The sequence below is a fragment of the Carassius auratus genome, unplaced genomic scaffold (assembly GCF_003368295.1).
Source record: "Carassius auratus strain Wakin unplaced genomic scaffold, ASM336829v1 scaf_tig00217302, whole genome shotgun sequence".
NCBI classification, from domain to species: Eukaryota; Metazoa; Chordata; class Actinopteri; order Cypriniformes; family Cyprinidae; genus Carassius; species Carassius auratus.
Window position 1 is genome coordinate 1 of NW_020528988.1, and position 17,020 is coordinate 17,020.

At 43.3% G+C, this 17,020-nt stretch overlaps 1 long non-coding RNA gene across 1 annotated transcript; it reads left to right on the forward strand.

Moving 5' to 3' along the window:
- The first annotated feature begins 14,971 nt into the window (after positions 1-14,971).
- On the forward strand, positions 14,972-16,620 carry LOC113100534 (uncharacterized). Its single transcript, XR_003289700.1, has 4 exons — positions 14,972-15,022; positions 15,160-15,198; positions 16,398-16,447; positions 16,538-16,620. It is a non-coding gene; the product is annotated as an uncharacterized LOC113100534 (long non-coding RNA).
- Positions 16,621-17,020: the final 400 nt, after the last annotated feature.

Here is a 17,020-nt window from a genome sequence, read left to right on the forward strand (position 1 = left end):
CCTAGCAACCACATAGCAACACCCTAGCAACCACCCCGATTACCCTAGCAACCACCCTGAGTACCCTAGCAACGGCCCTAGCAAACCATCATGGGGACCCTAGCACCACCCTAGCAACCACCCCTGGTACTCGATAGCAACAACCCTAGCAACCACCCCCGATTACCCTAGCAACCACCCTGGGTTACCCTAAGCAACCGGGCCCGTAAGCAACCAATCAAAGGGACCCTAGCAACCGCCCTAGCAACCACCGCCGGGTACCCCTAGCAACCACATCCTTTAGCAACAGAGGGGCGAGTTTTGCCACTGCAAGCAACCACTCCACATTTTTCTTCAGGAAATGTACCTTCTAGTTATGTATAATTTTTCTTACTTCTTCCGTACAAAACTTCGGCGCGTAAACTCGTCCCGCAATTTTTGTCACAGACCAACGAAACAGGCGTCAAATCGTGCGGCCTATTGAGGAGAGGTGTGCTATGACTTTTATAAGCGATCGGGCGTACGATGTTCGGTACACCGGGCGAAAAATCGGCCGAAAAACGTCCCATAGGAAATGCATTAAAAAAAAATTTGACTGAGCATAGCTCTGAGAGAGAATTTCGCCGAAACACGTGAATCACCACATTTGGAGAGGCTATAAGGCTGTGCGAGAACATACCCCCAAGTGGGGTAAAAGTTGTACCCCTGGGGGGCTAGAGACCCCCAAATTTGCCCCATAGACATACAATGGTAAGGGATCGCCCATGAAACACTGTGTTTTTCCTACTGTGGGAAATTACATAGGGATATTGTATTAAACATAACTCTGCATCACAGTGTCATAGAGACAAGGGGGTGGGCTCATTTGAATCAGGCAACCAATCAGACTCTCAGGATCATTATGAAGCTATCAAGCCACGCCCTAACAACCATATAGAGCACCATAGCAACAAGCCCCTTAGACTTCCATTGAAAAAGATCAAATGAATAACTTTGGATAGAAGTGTCATAGAAACATGAGGGTGGGCTCGTTTGACTCGGGCAGCAAACGGCCAATCATGTATCTCCTTCAAGATAACCTAGCCACGCCCTAGCAACCATTAAGAGCTACCTAGCAACCCAAAGTATAGAGAGATATCTTAACATCTGAAAGACATAGAAGCATGGGGGTTGGTTTATATTAGCAAACAACCATTGGAGTATCATCATTGGCAGCTGCCAGGCCACTCCCTAGCAACCAAACACAGTACCCTAGCAACCGTTTTGCAAGATCTATATCTCCGCATCAGAACATCGTAGAGGCATGGGGGTTGGTTTATATTGGCGAGCAGCCTTTGGAGTATCACCATTGGCAGCTGCCAAGCCACTCCATAGCAACCAAATGGAGTACCCTAGCAACCGTTTTGCACGACCTATATCTCTGCATCAAACATCGTACAGACATGGCGGTTGGATTTTTTGACTCATGCTAGCACACTGGACTTCCAACATGCTAGTCATGCTAGCAGTGATTAGCTACATGCTAATAGTGATTAGCTAAGTGCTCAAATGGGCTAAGAACTCTATAATAACTACATAGTGACCATCTGTGACAACTACCAACCACCTAGTAACATCATAACAACAACCCTGGTTACCATAGCAACTGCCTAGCAACCACCCCGGGTACCCTAGCAACAACATAGCAACACCCTAGCAACCGCCCCAATTACCCTAGCAACCACCCTGGGTATCTTAGCAACGGCCCTAGCAACCATCATGGGGACCCTAGCAACCGCCCTAGCAACCACCCCGGGTACCCTAGCAACCACATAGCAACACCCTAGCAACCGCCCCAATTACCCTAGCAACCACCCCTGGGTACCTTAGCAACGGCCCTAGCAACCATCATGGGGACCCTAGCAACCGCCCTAGCAACCACCCCGGGTACCCTAGCAACCACATAGCAACACCCTAGCAACCGCCCCGATTACCCTAGCAACCACCCTGAGTGCCATAGCAACGGCCCTAGCAACCATCATGGGGACCCTAGCAACCGCCCTAGCAACCACCCCGATCACCCTAGCAACCACCCTGAGTGCCCTAGCAACGGCCCTAGCAACCATCATGGGGACCCTAGCAACCGCCCTAGCAACCACCCCGGGTACCCTAGCAACCAAATAGCAACACCCTAGCAACCACCCCGATTACCCTAGCAACCACCCTGAGTACCCTAGCAACGGCCCTAGCAACCATCATAGGGACCCTAGCAACCGCCCTAGCAACCACCCCGGGTAACCTAGCAACCACACCCTAGCAACAGAGGGGCGAGTTTTGCCACTGCAAGCACCACTCACATTTTCTTCAGGAAATGTACCTTCTAGTTAGTGGTGCTTGCCGGAGGCAAAGCATCACTATTATTATCTCACATACTTATTATTATTCTTACTTCTTCCGTACGATTTTCGGCGCGTAACTAGTCCCGCAGTTTTCGTCACAGACCAACGAAACAGGCGTCAAATCGTGCGCTTTAATCGGGAATGGTGTGCTATGACTTTTATAAGCGATCGGGTGTACGATGTTCGCACACCGGGCGAAAAAAACGGGCGAAAAATCCCATAGACAATGCATTGCGGCCAACTTTGACGGATCGTAGCTCCGAGAGAGAATTTCGCAGAAACATGTGAATCACCACATTTGGAGAGGCTATCAGTCTGGGCGCGATCATACCCCGACATGTGGTATAAGTTGTACCCCTGGGGTGCTAGAGACCCCCAAAGTTGCCCCATAGACATAGTATGGTGCGGGATCGCCCATGAAACACTGTGTTTTTCCTACAATGGGAAATTACATAGGGATATTGTATTGAACATAACTCTGCATCACAGTGTCATAGAGACAAGGGGGTGGGCTCATTTGAATCAGGCAACCAATCAGACTCTCAGGATCATTATGAAGCTATCAAGCCACGCCCTAGCAACCATATAGAGCACCATAGCAACAAGCCCCATAGACTTCCATTGAAAAAGATCAAATGAATAACTTTGGATAGAAGTGTCATAGAAACATGAGGGTGGGCTCGTTTGACTCGGGCAGCAAACGGCCAATCATGTATCTCCTTCAAGACAACCTAGCCACGCCCTAGCAACCATTAAGAGCTACCTAGCAACCTAAATCCAAAGATAGATATCTTAACATCTGAAAGACATAGAAGCATGGGGGTTGGTTTATATTAGCAAGCAACCATTGGAGTATCATCATTGGCAGCTGCCAGGCCACTCCCTAGCAACCAAACACAGTACCCTAGCAACCGTTTTGCAAGATCTATATCTCTACATCAGAACATCGTAGAGGCATGGGGGTTGGTTTATATTGGCCAGCAGCCTTTGGAGTATCACCATTGGCAGCTGCCAAGCCACTCCATAGCAACCAAACGGAGTACCCTAGCAACCGTTTTGCACGACCTATATCTCTGCATCAGAACATCGTACAGGCATGGGGGTTGGATTTTTTGACTCATGCTAGCACACTTGACTTCCAACATGCTAGTCATGCTAGCAGTGATTAGCTACATGCTAATAGTGATTAGCTAGGTGCTCAAATGGGCTAAGAACTCTATAATAACTACATAGTGACCATCTGTGACAACTACCAACCAGCTAGTAACATCATAGCAACCACCCAGGAGACCATAGCAACTGCCTAGCAACCACCCCGGGTACCCTAGCAACCACATAGCAACACCTTAGCAACCGCCCCGATTACCCTAGCAACCACCCTGGGTACCTTAGCAACGGCCCTAGCAACCATCATGGGGACCCTAGCAACCGCCCTAGCAACCACCCCGGGTACCCTAGCAACCACATAGCAACACCCTAGCAACCATCCCGATTACCCTAGCAACCACCCTGAGTACCCTAGCAACGGCCCTAGCAACCATCATGGGGACCCTAGCAACCGCCCTAGCAACCAGCCAGGGTACCCTAGCAACCACATAGCAACACCCTAGCAACCACCCCGATTACCCTAGCAACCACCCTGGGTACCCTAGCAACGACCCTAGCAACCATCATAGGGACCCTAGCAACCGCCCTAGCAACCACCCCGGGTACCCTAGCAACCACATAGCAACACCCTAGCAACCGCCCCAATTACCCTAGCAACCACCCTGGGTACCTTAGCAACGGCCATAGCAACCATCATGGGGACCCTAGCAACCGCCCTAGCAACCACATAGCAAGACCCTAGCAACCATTCAGATTACCCTAGCAACCACCCTGGGTACCTTAGCAACCATCGTAGCAACCTCATTGCAACAACCTAGCAACAGGGCGCCGAGTTTTGCCACTGCAAGCACCACTCACATTTTCTTCAGGAAATGTACCTTCTAGTGTTACTATTACTATTCGCCTTGACAAAACTTTGACACGCTACTCCTCCCGCATTTTTTGTCACAGACCCATGAATGAGGTGTCAAATCGTGCGGGATATTGAGGAGAGGTGTGCTATGACTTTTCTAAGCAATCGGACTTACGATAATCGTACAGCGGGCGAAGAAAATGTGTGAAAATATCCCATTGACTTAACATTGGAAAAACTATCTGACATCATATCTTTGGATCAGAAAGGCATAGAGGCTTGGGAGAGGGCTCTTTTGACTCGGCCTATCAAGCAGTCCATAAGTAGTGACATAACAACTTCATATCCATGCCCTAGCAACCAATTTTAGCCCCCTAGCAACTGTTTATCTACATTTAAAAGCTGTATCTCAGCAAAAATAACTATATAGAAACACTGGCTTGGGCTTTTTGCATTCAGGCTGGTAAATAATCTTTAAATATCACCCCATAAACTATATAGTCACACCATAGCAACCATATAGAGCACCCTAGCAACCATGTAGCAATATAAATCCTTCTATCTCTGCTTCAAAACATCACACAGGCATCATGGGTGGCTACAGGGCGCCGAGTTTTGCCACTGCAAGCACCACTCACATTTTCTTCAGGAAATGTACCTTCTAGTGTTACTATTACTATTCGCCTTGACAAAACTTTGGCACGCTACTCCTCCCGCATTTTTTGTCACAGACCCATGAATGAGGTGTCAAATCGTGCGGCATATTGAGGAGAGGTGTGCTATGACTTTTCTAAGCAATCGGACTTACGATAATCGTACAGCGGGCGAAGAAAATGTGTGAAAATATCCCATTGACTTAACATTGGAAAAACTATCTGACATCATATCTTTGGATCTGAAAGTCATAGAGGCTTGGGAGAGGGCTCTTTTGACTCAGCCTATCAAGCAGTCCATAGGTAGTGACATAACAACTTCATATCCATGCCCTAGCAACCAATTTTAGCACCCTAGCAACTGTTTAACAACATTTAAAAGCTATATATCATCAAAATAACCATATAGAAACACTGGCTTGGGCTTTTTGCATTCAGGCTGGTAAATAATCTTTAAATATCACCCCATAAACTATATAGTCACACCATAGCAACCATATAGAGCGCCCTAGCAACCATATAGCAATATAAAGAACTTATATCATGGCTCCACGATATCAAACAGGCATCATGGGTGGCTACAGGGCGCAGAGATTTGCCACTGCAAGCACCACTCACATTTTCTTCAGGAAATGTACCTTCTAGTGTTACTATTACTATTCGCCTTGACAAAACTTTGGCGCGCTACTCCTCCCGCATTTTTGGTCGCAGACCCATGAATGTGATGTCAAAACGTGCGGCTTATTAAGGAGAGGTGTGCTATGACTTTTCTAAGCAATCGGACTTACGATAATCGTACAGCGGGCGAAGAAAATATGTGAAAATATCCCATAGACTTAACATTGGAAAAACTATCTGACATCATATCTTTGAATCAGAAAGTCACAGAGGCTTGGGAGAGGGCTCTTTTGACTCGGCCTATCAAGCAGTCCATAAGTAGTGACATAACAACTTCATATCCATGCCCTAGCAACCAATTTTAGCCCCCTAGCAACTGTTTTACTACATTTAAAAGCTGTATCTCAGCAAAAATAACTATATAGAAACACTGGCTTGGGCTTTTTGCATTCAGGCTGGTAAATAATCTTTAAGTATCACCCCATAAACTATATAGTCACACCATAGCAACCATATAGAGCACCCTAGCAACCATGTAGCAATATAAATCCTTCTATCTCTGCTTCAAAACATCACACAGGCATCATGGGTGGCTACAGGGCGCAGAGTTTTGCCACTGCAAGCACCACTCACATTTTCTTCAGGAAATGTACCTTCTAGTTAGTGGTGCTTGCCGGAGGCAAAGCATCACTATTATTATCTCACATACTTATTATTATTCTTACTTCTTCCGTACGATTTTCGGCGCGTAACTAGTCCCGCAGTTTTCGTCACAGACCAACGAAACAGGCGTCAAATCGTGCGCTTTAATCGGGAATGGTGTGCTATGACTTTTATAAGCGATCGGGTGTACGATGTTCGCACACCGGGCGAAAAAAACGGGCGAAAAATCCCATAGACAATGCATTGCGGCCAACTTTGACGGATCGTAGCTCCGAGAGAGAATTTCGCAGAAACATGTGAATCACCACATTTGGAGAGGCTATCAGTCTGGGCGCGATCATACCCCGACATGTGGTATAAGTTGTACCCCTGGGGTGCTAGAGACCCCCAAAGTTGCCCCATAGACATAGTATGGTGCGGGATCGCCCATGAAACACTGTGTTTTTCCTACAATGGGAAATTACATAGGGATATTGTATTGAACATAACTCTGCATCACAGTGTCATAGAGACAAGGGGGTGGGCTCATTTGAATCAGGCAACCAATCAGACTCTCAGGATCATTATGAAGCTATCAAGCCACGCCCTAGCAACCATATAGAGCACCATAGCAACAAGCCCCATAGACTTCCATTGAAAAAGATCAAATGAATAACTTTGGATAGAAGTGTCATAGAAACATGAGGGTGGGCTCGTTTGACTCGGGCAGCAAACGGCCAATCATGTATCTCCTTCAAGACAACCTAGCCACGCCCTAGCAACCATTAAGAGCTACCTAGCAACCTAAATCCAAAGATAGATATCTTAACATCTGAAAGACATAGAAGCATGGGGGTTGGTTTATATTAGCAAGCAACCATTGGAGTATCATCATTGGCAGCTGCCAGGCCACTCCCTAGCAACCAAACACAGTACCCTAGCAACCGTTTTGCAAGATCTATATCTCTACATCAGAACATCGTAGAGGCATGGGGGTTGGTTTATATTGGCCAGCAGCCTTTGGAGTATCACCATTGGCAGCTGCCAAGCCACTCCATAGCAACCAAACGGAGTACCCTAGCAACCGTTTTGCACGACCTATATCTCTGCATCAGAACATCGTACAGGCATGGGGGTTGGATTTTTTGACTCATGCTAGCACACTTGACTTCCAACATGCTAGTCATGCTAGCAGTGATTAGCTACATGCTAATAGTGATTAGCTAGGTGCTCAAATGGGCTAAGAACTCTATAATAACTACATAGTGACCATCTGTGACAACTACCAACCAGCTAGTAACATCATAGCAACCACCCAGGAGACCATAGCAACTGCCTAGCAACCACCCCGGGTACCCTAGCAACCACATAGCAACACCTTAGCAACCGCCCCGATTACCCTAGCAACCACCCTGGGTACCTTAGCAACGGCCCTAGCAACCATCATGGGGACCCTAGCAACCGCCCTAGCAACCACCCCGGGTACCCTAGCAACCACATAGCAACACCCTAGCAACCATCCCGATTACCCTAGCAACCACCCTGAGTACCCTAGCAACGGCCCTAGCAACCATCATGGGGACCCTAGCAACCGCCCTAGCAACCAGCCAGGGTACCCTAGCAACCACATAGCAACACCCTAGCAACCACCCCGATTACCCTAGCAACCACCCTGGGTACCCTAGCAACGACCCTAGCAACCATCATAGGGACCCTAGCAACCGCCCTAGCAACCACCCCGGGTACCCTAGCAACCACATAGCAACACCCTAGCAACCGCCCCAATTACCCTAGCAACCACCCTGGGTACCTTAGCAACGGCCATAGCAACCATCATGGGGACCCTAGCAACCGCCCTAGCAACCACATAGCAAGACCCTAGCAACCATTCAGATTACCCTAGCAACCACCCTGGGTACCTTAGCAACCATCGTAGCAACCTCATTGCAACAACCTAGCAACAGGGCGCCGAGTTTTGCCACTGCAAGCACCACTCACATTTTCTTCAGGAAATGTACCTTCTAGTGTTACTATTACTATTCGCCTTGACAAAACTTTGACACGCTACTCCTCCCGCATTTTTTGTCACAGACCCATGAATGAGGTGTCAAATCGTGCGGGATATTGAGGAGAGGTGTGCTATGACTTTTCTAAGCAATCGGACTTACGATAATCGTACAGCGGGCGAAGAAAATGTGTGAAAATATCCCATTGACTTAACATTGGAAAAACTATCTGACATCATATCTTTGGATCAGAAAGGCATAGAGGCTTGGGAGAGGGCTCTTTTGACTCGGCCTATCAAGCAGTCCATAAGTAGTGACATAACAACTTCATATCCATGCCCTAGCAACCAATTTTAGCCCCCTAGCAACTGTTTATCTACATTTAAAAGCTGTATCTCAGCAAAAATAACTATATAGAAACACTGGCTTGGGCTTTTTGCATTCAGGCTGGTAAATAATCTTTAAATATCACCCCATAAACTATATAGTCACACCATAGCAACCATATAGAGCACCCTAGCAACCATGTAGCAATATAAATCCTTCTATCTCTGCTTCAAAACATCACACAGGCATCATGGGTGGCTACAGGGCGCCGAGTTTTGCCACTGCAAGCACCACTCACATTTTCTTCAGGAAATGTACCTTCTAGTGTTACTATTACTATTCGCCTTGACAAAACTTTGGCACGCTACTCCTCCCGCATTTTTTGTCACAGACCCATGAATGAGGTGTCAAATCGTGCGGGATATTGAGGAGAGGTGTGCTATGACTTTTCTAAGCAATCGGACTTACGATAATCGTACAGTGGGCGAAGAAAATGTCTGAAAATATCCCATTGACTTAACATTGGAAAAACTATCTGACATCATATCTTTGGATCAGAAAGTCATAGAGGCTTGGGAGAGGGCTCTTTTGACTCGGCCTATCAAGCAGTCCATAAGTAGTGACATAACAACTTCATATCCATGCCCTAGCAACCAATTTTAGCCTTCCTAGCAACTGTTTAACTACATTTAAAAGCTGTATCTCAGCAAAAATAACTATATAGAAACACTGGCTTGGGCTTTTTGCATTCAGGCTGGTAAATAATCTTTAAATATCACCCCATAAACTATATAGTCACACCATAGCAACCATATACAGCAACCTAGCAACCATGTAGCAATATAAATCCTTCTATCTCTGCTTCAAAACATCACACAGGCATCATGGGTGGCTACAGGGCCCAGAGTTTTGCCACTGCAAGCACCACTCACATTTTCTTCAGGAAATGTACCTTCTAGTGTTACTATTACTATTCGCCTTGACAAAATTTTGGCACGCTACTCCTACCGCATATTTTGTCACAGACCCATGAATGAGGTGTCAAATCGTGCGGGATATTGAGGAGAGGTGTGCTATGACTTTTCTAGGCAATCGGACTTACGATAATCGTACAGCGGGCGAAGAAAATGTGTGAAAATATCCCATTGACTTAACATTGGAAAAACTATCTGACATCATATCTTTGGATCAGAAAGTCATAGAGGCTTGGGAGAGGGCTCTTTTGACTCGGCCTATAAAACAGTCCATAAGTAGTGACATAACAACTTCATATCCATGCCCTAGCAACCAATTTTAGCCCCCTAGTAACTGTTTAACTACATTTGAAAGCTGTATCTCAGCAAAAATAACTATATAGAAACACTGGCTTGGGCTTATTGCATTCAGGCTGGTAAATAATCTTTAAATATCACCCCATAAACTATATAGTCACACCATAGCAACCATATAGAGCACCCTAGCAACCATGTAGCAATATAAATCCTTCTATCTCTGCTTCAAAACATCACACAGGCATCATGGGTGGCTACAGGGCGCAGAGTTTTGCCACTGCAAGCACCACTCACATTTTCTTCAGGAAATGTACCTTCTAGTTAGTGGTGCTTGCCGGAGGCAAGGCATCACTATTATTATCTCACATACTTATTATTCTTCTTCTTCTTCTTCTAGATCCGTACAAATTTCGGCGCGTAACTAGTCCCGCAGTTTTCGTCACAGACCAACGAAACAGGCGTCAAATCGTGCGCCCTAATCGGGAATGGTGTGCTATGACTTTTATAAGCGATCGGGCGTACGAAGTTCGCACACCGGGCGAAAAAACGGGCGAAAAATCGCATAGACAATGCATTGCGGCCAACTTTGACGGATCGTAGCTCTGAGAGAGAATTTCGCAGAAACACGTGAATCTCCACATTTGGAGAGGCTATGAGGCTGTGCGAGAACATACCCCGCAGTGGGGTATAAGTTGTACCCCTGGGGCGCAAGAGCCCCCCAAAATTGCCCCTAATACAAAGTATAGGGAGGACTTTTCCTACTATGGGACATTACAAAGGGATTTTGTATTGAACATAACTCAGGATGACAGTGTCATAGAGACAAGGGGGTGGGCTCATTTGAATCTGGCAACCAATCAGTCTCTCAGGATCACTGTGAATCTATCAAGCCACGCCCTAGCAACCATATAGAGCACCATAGCAACAAGCCCCATAGACTTCCTTTGAAAAAGATCAAATGAATAACTTTGGATAGAAGTGTCATAGAAACATGAGGGTGGGCTCGTTTGACTCGGGCAGCAAACGGCCAATCATGTATCTCCTTCAAGACAACCTAGCCACGCCCTAGCAACCATTAAGAGCTACCTAGCAACCCAAAGTATAGAGAGATATCTTAACATCTGAAAGACATAGAAGCATGGGGGTTGGTTTATATTGGCGAGCAGCCTTTGGAGTATCACCATTGGCAGCTGCCAAGCCACTCCATAGCAACCAAACGGAGTACCCTAGCAACCGTTTTGCAGGACCTATATCTCTGCATCAGAACATCGTACAGACATGGCGGTTGGATTTTTTGACTCATGCTAGCACACTGGACTTCCAACATGCTAGTCATGCTAGCAGTGATTAGCTACATGCTAATAGTGATTAGCTAAGTGCTCAAATGGGCTTAGAACTCTATAATAACTACATAGTGACCATCTGTGACAACTACCAACCACCTAGTAACATCATAGCAACCACCCAGGAGACCATAGCAACTGCCTAGCAACCAGCCAAAACACCCTAGCAACCGCCTAGCAACACCTTAGCAACCACCCCAAGTACCGTAGCAACTGCCTAGCAACCACCCAGGTTACCATAGCAACCGCCCTAGCAACCACCCCGGGTACCCTTGCAACCGCCCCAATTACCCTAGCAACCACCCTGGGTACCTTAGCAACGGCCCTAGAAACCATCATGAAGACCCTAGCAACCGCCCTAGCAACCACCCCGGGTACCCTAGCAACCACATAACAACACCCTAGCAACCACCCCGATTACCCTAGCAACCACCCTGGGTACCTTAGCAACGGCCCTAACAACCATCATGGGGACCCTAGCAACCGCCCTAGCAACCACCCCGGGTACCCTAGCAACCACATAGCAACAACCTAGCAACCACCCTGATTACCCTAGCAACCACCTTGGGTACCTTAGCAACGGACCTAGAAACCATCTTGAAGACCCTAGCAACCGCCATAGCAACCACCCCGAGTACCCTAGCAACGGCCCTAGCAATCCATGGGAACCGCCTAGCAACACCTTAGCAACCACCCCAAGTACCCTAGCAACCATATAGCAACACCATAGCACCCACCCTGTGTACCTTAGCAACCGCCCTAGCAACCATCCTGGGGACCCTTGCAACCACCCGAAGTACCCTAGCAACCACATAGAAACATCCTAGCAACCACCCTGGATACCCTAGATACGGCCCTAGCAACCATCATGGGGACCCTAGCAACCACCCTAGCAACTACCCCAGGGTTCCCTGACAACCACTTAGCAACACCTTAGCAAAAACCCTGATTACCATAGCAACCACCCTGGGTACCCTAACAACGGCCCTAGCAACCATCCTGGGTACCCTAGCAACGGCCCTAGCAACGACCACAGAACATGTGCTAAAACATGCTCGAAACCATTTTAACTATCCATAGTAAATAGCAAGTTCCTAGCAACACCCTATTAACCTAAAACACCTTGCAAGCAACGACACAACATATTCTCCAGCTTCACTGAGCAGCGTGTGTGTCAAATTATTTTTATTTAATATTTAAATATTTTACATTTAAAGAATTTAATATTTCTGGTTGTAACGATTCTTGTTACTTATATATATATGAAGACAGAGTTAATCACTAAATTCATTACATTATAATAATTATCATGGTGATCTTAAAAACGAAGACAGACATATTTTAATTTAACTGTGCTTACGTTTTAAATATGTGTAACCTTTAATATTTTATAACAAGGCTTGGTGCACACATTAAAAAAAAAAAAATCCACTGTCTCCATGGGCGCTCTCTCCCATACATGGATAAAAGAGTAACGCTGCATGAGTATTGGCTGTGCAGCTGGAGTTCGCGTGCTGATTGGCTGAGTAATACTGTGATATTGCAAGACGAACGTCAGATGTTCTAGAAATCTCCCTGAGGTGAGTACAGATGGTTTACTTTTCTAACGTCTGCCTTTAATAACGAATTTTAAGAAATTAAATATGTTGCCCAAGTGGTGTATAGTATTGGCTTGAAGTTGAGAACACGTAATTCTGAATATTCCATGAACAAGAGTGCATTTTTAAGGTATTTTAGCAGAGGTTAGTGTTTGACGTTAGGCCGCCTGGTGATCGACGGTATCTTTTCCCGCTTGCATGTGCTTTAAGGACAGTATTTCCTAATATTAACCGTCTATTTAAGAAATACATTGGTTTGAGGTGACTGTGAGGCAGAAATCCGTGAGGCCTGAGTAATGCTGCGTGTTGGGCGTATTTTCTGCTTTTCAAAAAACGTCTATATTGTGTTTTTTCACTGATCCACGAGGTAAAAATAGAAAGAGCTCTGAAACTACATACAGACCGCCGTGTCTGACATGCTAGTGATGGCGAACCGGCTCAGAATCACACACGGAGTCTGTGTAACGTTAGATATTAACCGTTTCATCTCGGTGGCGGGGTGCCGGCGGCTTCCCGCTTTGATCGTAAATGAGGCCGAGATCCTTTTTTTTTGGCCGCTGGTTTCATGCTTGAATGTGCTTTTAGGACAGTAATTCATATCGTTAATCGTATGTTTAAGAATTACTTGTGTTTGAGGTGGCTTTAGAAATCTGTGAGGCCTGATTAATGCTGCGTGTAGGGCGTGATAATGCAAGTATTTTCTGCTGTTTCATAAACGTCTATAAAGTGTTTTTTCACCGATCCACGAGGTAAGAATAGACAGCGCTCTGAAACTACACGCAGACCTCCGTGTCTGAGACGATAGTGATGGCGAATCGACTCCGATTCAGTCCGTGTGAGGTGATGTTAACGGGACTTATCAGTCTCGTCTCGCTCGTGGGCGCCGGTGTGGTGCCGAATTTTGACCCCCTGCCAATAATGGCAGGGGGTCAAAATTCGGCACTACACCGGACAGCTTCCAGCTTTGATCGTAAATGAGCGCGAAATCTTTTTTTTTTTTTTTTTTTGCCACAGAAAATGTTGTTGAGTTACAGTTTAGGTGCGGTGTTTTTCATAATTTATTATCGGAATATAATTATAATGGTAATGTTTAATTGTTTAAGTTAGCAGGTTGAAGTGAGAATTTAAATTAAATCGTGGACTATTATTGCTAACAATTCATTTATCCATGAATTTATTTTGACTGATGAATGTGTCAAGGAGGAGAGACTGTGTTAGAAGCTTAAATACGATCTGTTCATGTGCACCGAATTCAGAGAAAGAGCAAGCTGAAGTTTTCTTTGTCATTGACCAATGCATTCATTTGAAGCATTGTAAGATTTATTTTCCTTTTTTAAGATAATTTGTATATAAATCAAAACTTAATTATATAATGTAATTATTACGATTAAACTTATATTATTATCACTGTTGAAAAAGGTTGTGCTGCTTAATATTGTGTTAAAAATATATTTTTGTGATAAACTGTGATGCATTTTTAAGTTTTGTATTAAACTGTGATGCATTTTTTTCAGTATTCTTTGAATACAAAGTTAAAGTTTTAAAGTCCAAAATCGTTTGTAACATTAATTAATAAATAATTCTGTCACTTTTGATCAGTTCATGTCTGCTTAGTTAAAGTATTAAAGAAATTACTGAACCTAAACTTAATAATAATGACACTGACAAGTGGGGTAAACTTTGATAATTCATTTTAGCATCACCCAAATAAATTAGATGAAAAAATATAATAAAATAAATTTAAGCTGTAATAGTAATTGACAATATTACTGTTTATACTGAATTGATGAATTTTGGAGAGTATAAAAGACTTAAATAAAATAAAACATTTTGTTGAGGTTGCCTTAATTTTGGTAATTATTGCTCTGGTTTCCTCTGTGTTGTGTAGATATGGTTGAAATACACATGTTATATCTCTGATCTAATTTGTTTTCCGTTTCCTGATATATTTGTTATATGCCTTTTAATATCTGTGATTGTAAGTATAATATAATAAAAAAAAAAAAATACCATAAACGTATATTTGGATATAGATCGCATATTCGGTGTTTATATTAAGAATTTTTTTTTTTTTTTTTCTGGTTTAAGTCATAAAAGGTATATTGAAAGTCAAAGACCTGTGTTTTATTGCTATCAACTGTCCTAGCTCTGTCCTGTCAAGCATTAATTTAATTCATTATCTTTTATTTTTGTTCTTCTCTTTGTTTAGATTGATCATTGAGCTTTATCTCCTGAGCAATTCTTAAGGTTTGTTTGCATTTTTTGGTTGTTGTACATTTAAAGGTGCACTATGGAGGATCAAAAAAATCTTGTAAATGAGAGAAGTTTAGCTTACAGGTTTAACATGTTATTTCTGACATTTTACTTTTATTTTCAAATTACAGCATTACGAGCACTACTGACTCCCCACTGCACAATATCCAGTAAGTAATTTTATTTATTTGACATGGATAAAATGAACAGTTGACAAAGCATTACTGATGAGATACTACTGAGTCATTAGCACTATTCGGACGGGACTAGTTTTCTAAACTACATTTAAGTTTCGATTCTTACCACCTGACGTCTGTGATTTTCATGTACCAATTGAGACGGGACTAACCTCTCCGTGTTTATTACAGAGGTGGGAGGGTCTGATTTGTGCATCTGGGCATCACAGAGATCACGTGCTCTGTATGCGTGCATTGCATTAATTCAGAATGATTGCCTTAGTATTATTACACAATAAATACTAAATGGCTAGTATAACAAAACCATGTTAATGTGTGGTTAATAGGGCTATTGATGCACTATAGCACTTCAGAACCTGTGACTAGTGGAGTTTTGTGAAATTCACTGGAGAACGTTGTAGGCCTCAATGATTTTTCCTTACTTGTAATTTTTCACAAAGTCAATGAGAGATTGATGAAATGATTCATTTGGTGGTGAATTATTGCTTTTAAGTTGCTCTAAGTTATAGATAAACAGTTTTTACTTCCTTAAAGAAAGAACCAATTTCAGATGTTGCATACTCTGAGTAGATACGTCTTAAGAATAAGTAATAATTTTTCAATCATTAAAAATAGTCTAATAATTGTGGTATGTATGCAGATGTACTACATTTGTCACGTTATCACTGTCATGTGAGCTACAGCATCAGTTACAGTGCAATTCACAATTTAGCTACTGTGGGCTCATAGGATAGACTAAAGAATCTCAATAGAAGTGATAGGTCATCCAAGTACTTTTCATTTAATGCTTTTCACCCTATTAAATAGTAGAGAAGTATGTAAGTTCTGAAAATGCCCTAGAGCTTTAAAACCCAGGTAAATGATAATTTGTTGAACAACCAATCAGAAAAAAATACTTTCTGCCTGTCAATCAGATTTTGTCTTCTTTTTTTTGGCAGTCAGTATATTATATTATAGGCAATATTTTTATTATTATTATTATTATTATTATTTTTTTTTTACTGTGTGTTCCCTGGGAATCAACCCTACAACCTTTTGTGTTGCTAACGCAATGCTCTACCAATGAGCCATATTTAGTGTTTATTTAATTTTTTATTAAATGTGAACATTGATCTTATTTCACATGAATAGGCTGTCTTCAATTGTTTTTATGTTTGTTTGTTTTTTTGCAGACCATCTATTCAGAGCACGACCTGCATTTTTCTCTGCAGCTGAACGTTTGGTGAGTGTGCAAAATGCCTGAATGATGCTATGTTGTTTTCTTTTCAATATTATTATAATTATAGTTGCCTAATATGTCCTTCTTTTCCAGGTTTTTCGCTTTCTCCAAGCAGCAGTCCTTCTGTTTTGTTCTTCCCACCCCACCCCACCCCATCTCTTCCCAACCCCCCACCCACCAAAAAAAAAAAAAAAAAAAAAAATTCATTCATTTTAATACTAATTAGTGTTCAGTTACTACTGTTCTTTTAAAAGTTCAGTCCTTTAATACTTGGTTAATAATTTTTACCTAAACAATCTGCTATTGTTCTTTGGAAAAAAAGTTTGTTCCTATCAACACTAGATTAATAATTTGTTTTATTTATTACTGTTATTTCTATTGAAAAAAGTTTATTATCTGTTTAGAAGTCGTTATTTTTCTTGTCAATTAACTAACTTGTTTTCTTCTTGAGAATACTTTGCAGGTTGTACCACTTCAGCATTTCGTGAAGTAAGTGACTGAAAATATCCTGTAAAAAATGCTTATTGAATACAGTACTATTTGATTGTAGCATTAAACCACTCTTTTTACAGTCAT